Source organism: Gavialis gangeticus, unplaced genomic scaffold, assembly GCF_001723915.1.
Source record: "Gavialis gangeticus isolate Ggan-Ray unplaced genomic scaffold, GavGan_comp1, whole genome shotgun sequence".
Taxonomy (NCBI): Eukaryota; Metazoa; Chordata; order Crocodylia; family Gavialidae; genus Gavialis; species Gavialis gangeticus.
Genome location: NW_017729022.1, coordinates 76,599,839 through 76,603,954, shown reverse-complemented (window position 1 = coordinate 76,603,954; position 4,116 = coordinate 76,599,839). Strand labels below are relative to the sequence as shown.

The following is a 4,116-nucleotide window of genomic DNA, read 5'->3' as shown; positions in this document are numbered from 1 at the left end:
CAGCCACCACAAATTTCGCCATACACCCCTCCAGCACCAGCACCCCCTGCCCCAAGTGCAGCCCCCAGCCCCAACTGCAGCCCACCCAGCCCCATGCAGATCTGGGGGCATCCCCCACCCCCATACCCTCCCGGACGAGCAGTAGGAGCTGCCAGGCAAGCAGTGCGCAGCAGTGGGAGTCACCCCCGTGCCCCCCTGGATGAGCCACAGCTCTGTCCCACGCCCGCTCCACCTCAGCTGGGCAGCATCTAACCAAGTCCCAGCCCCATTCCCTCCCTCACCACCTGGGCATTGATCTGCCTCCCCACACCCCTTCCCTCCCCCTTCACCACAACAGACTGACCAGCTGCATGCTGCCAGGCTCCGCTCCTTGCATCCTGCGCTGCAGCTGCACATACATTTATTGGACAAGTTATTGACCACATCAGGCCAATACCTCATATAGTCAATTTTCTTTATATCGGTGCTGATCTTAAAAGGATCTTGTGGTACCCTGGTTGAGAATCACTGGATGACACACATGAATAGTAACACAATGGTGTCACTTCAAATACTTGTCGCCTGCTATGAAAGTGTTGCTTACTTTCTGAGATCTATTAGTACACTCTTAGCTGCTCACAAAACGTACACATTGCTTATTGCATGTACAGAAATTAAGAATTTATATCAGAAAACAAAAAGGATCATTTTAGAAGTGTAAAATGCCTGTATCTGTGGCCTTGTCTATACCTCCAAAGTTTTGCCAATAGAAGTCCAGTTCTGGCAGCCAAACTATGAAAGCTTCCACAACCAGAGCTCTTCAACAGCAGCTGAACCCTCCTCCCTGCCAGCAGAGCTACTCCATCTCCACTAAGTGGAATAGGGTTTCAGCTGCAGCCTGGCAGCTAGCAGAAGGTACATGTAGAAATTCCCACACCTTCTGATGGCTGCTGTGGTCCCTTCAGAAGCTGCTACCTTCCTAAGATACATTTCATGAACTAGCAGCACAGCTGTGGACTGAAGCCACCAGAAGTGCCTGGGTGGTCATGGAAGTTCTAGCACCAGAGCAAGGTCAGTATAGACTGTGCCTGTCTCTTATTATATTACAAGCTTTTTTAGGGCAGAGGCAGTCCTCCTGTTTTTGTGCTTGAACAGTTCCTTGTTGTTCCTAGGCAGTAAAATTTAACTTTAACATCACATATAGTTTAACTGCTGAACAAAAATCTGAGATGCTAGATGGAACTGTGAGTTAGTGCACTAGCTTTTTAACTCTGTATGTACTCATTTAAAACTTTGCTTACAGTTGATCAAATAAAAGATATCACCAAAAAATCCTTGCCTCATTTATATTTCAAGAAAAAGAAAAATCACACCAGAAAGAACAAAGCATACAATAACAGGGAGTTTTTGCATTTCAAAATTGAAATATATGGTGTTTGGATGTGAAGGTGATAGATGAAGATAATATGAGTACATAGGAACCGGTTATGTGGTCGCTGAGGTTCAACAAGGGATTAGAGCTGCCACAGGGACAGGATTGAGACAAACTGGCATATCGATATGAGGGAAACTTCCACAAGTCCTCACACTGTTTTGCTACTTGCCAGGGAGTTAGCTGTGTCAGTCTGAAGTCAAGTAGAAGGAAGGGTAGATTTGCACCTCTGATGTGCTGAGCTTCTGTACACAAAAGCTTATATTACATATATGTCCAAATCTACTATGCCCTCTGTTTGCCCAGGAAGCCAATCTGTGCTTTTACAGACAATTAATTCAACCATATGAGAAACTTGAAGAAAAAAAAACCTCACACAACAAAAAAAAAAAGCAAACAGGAAGAACATTCAGTTGTTTTATGCGCTTAGACAAATCAAAGGTTTTCTGACACCATGAGCAAACAAGTTACCCATATAGCATGCACCATGCCAATCTTTTTTCAAACACAATGAAAGTATTCAAGCAAAATCGTGAAGCCTTATGGGACTGCTTAGCGCATAATTATAATCTTGTGTTTAATACCCATCTCAGTTGAACTTAAAGAAAACGTTGCAGATTTATGTTTTTATAGTCACAAGGAGATTCTGTCTTAGATTTGATTAAAGCAAAACACTAGAATTAAAGAACAGTCTCAGGATTACAGGATATTTTATGCTACTGAGTACACCAGAAGATTCATAAAAAAGGGGAAAATGTGATATTTTAGAAAAAGAATTGTGAGCTATCAAGAATTGGATCTCTCAGGAGTAAATAGGGGGATCTCTTCTGGGGGTGAGGCAGGGCAGTGGACAGGGAGAGGTTTCTTGTCTCGATGTGAATGCTGGTTGGGAGGTATGGTTTGGATTGGCAGGAGGATTTATTTGCTTGTGCTGGGGTTTGGGAATGGAAGTGGTGATTGGTGGGGAAGTTGGAGTTCTCAAGTTTTGGGGTGATGTTTGGTGAATCCTCTCTGTGAGTTGTTTATTGTAGGCTGCTCTGAGCCTTCTGGATGGAGCAGGGTATAAATCTAATAGATACATAAATGCTATTTCAACACAATCTCATTATTATACATAAAAAACAACACAGACTATTGTTGTTGATATTCTTTCATGAGCTAGGTCCCAGCAACACAAAGGAATAGACCTAGTAGAAAATTGGCATTTCTATTCATTGAGCAATTCTGATGTGCAGACATTTGTTTTCATCCTAAAACTGAGGTAGTAGAGAGTTGAAATAGCAACAATTTTCATGGAACAAAATACATCAAAGCTCTTTGATTTAAAATATTTGACCATCTTAAACCAAAGATGCTTCATTTGTTGGCAGGGGCAGCAGAGCAGTTCGTTCAACTGAATAAGAACAGTTTCATTTGGGGTTAGTTCAACATTAGTTTTCCTTTCCACAAGTTGCTGTAATGCCTGAGAGTTTAATTCAGTTTCTTTACATCCCTAATCTCCTCTGTGCTTGGACTTCCTGTTCAGACATCCTCTCCCACGATGCACTATTTTGATCAAAAAGAAAAATCTGGTGCATCCTGGGATACACTGTCCAGCTACAGAGCTCGCTCATAAAGAATAGGGCCATAGGTGTGCCTGAAGCTCCACCCCCCAATTCACACACAGATTAATGCTGAACACGCCAATAGTAAACATTTCACTTCCGTTCAACAAACCAAAATGTTTCCCCATGTGGGCTGATCCCAAACAAGACTATTTTATTTCCCACAGCAGCGGGGGGGGGGGGGACAAAAGACATTTTAGGAAAATCTGATGTGAGGTGTGCGAGGGAAGGGTGGGAGGAAGAGGAGTCCTCTGTAGAAGCTGCATTTTAAATCAAAATGTATTGATAGAAAATGTGTGATCTATAAACATTCCTGTTAAGATGAGCAATTCTAAATTGTTAGAGATCACATACCTCAGTGGAGTACCAAGTATGTGGCAGCATGGAAAATGTCATAAACCAATTTACCTGCACCGAAAGAGGTCCCACAGTCAAGAATCTGACCTGGTGGAGGGAAAGGGGACACTCATTAAATCCCAGCATTGTAATGCATTGTTGTTGAAGGTAATGACATTGGACGGGCCCTGAAAGGTGTAGGCTTGCAACCTTTAAGATCACTTCCTCATCCACAAGCCGCCATGACTTCATCAGAAATATTTGTTTTAAAAACCTTTGTGCATATGCTTGATGGTTGATAAGGCTCTTCTCCTCCATGTTGGCAGCTGGCTGACATTACATCTCTCTAAAGTTACTATTTGAGAGAGAAGTTCTTTGGACAAAGGCACTACAGGCTTTGCCCGAGAGAAAAGTCTAAAGGACAACAGCACTCACTTTGCAAGGCAAAGAAATAAGATGACCAAACTAAAACACAAAAGCAGGTACTCTACCCTATGACTATGATTTTGAACAGAGGGTCAGGCCAGATCTTTTATCTGATCGGGGGGCAAGGACTGAACTTTCCCCTCCTCACGTCTTTTGGGAAGAACTATTTATGTGGTAAACAAATTGTCCAATAGGTTATTACTGTCTTTTCTTTTCCATTAACTGGGGACTGCCAAGAAATTAGGAACAAGTAAGTGTTGCCTTTCCTTGATTTCTCCCTTTTTCTATCCGACTGATTGCATCTCCCTTCCTAGATCTTACCCCTTTGCTAAACCAGGC

The 4,116-nt window shown here is 42.7% G+C and overlaps 1 long non-coding RNA gene across 1 annotated transcript; it reads right to left on the bottom strand.

Moving 5' to 3' along the window:
• Positions 1-1,808: 1,808 nt before the first annotated feature.
• LOC109296174 lies at positions 1,809-3,575 on the bottom strand. The gene is made up of 2 exons (XR_002096910.1): positions 3,424-3,575; positions 1,809-2,479 (listed from the first exon to the last, which is right to left on the bottom strand). It is a non-coding gene; the product is annotated as an uncharacterized LOC109296174 (long non-coding RNA).
• Positions 3,576-4,116: the final 541 nt, after the last annotated feature.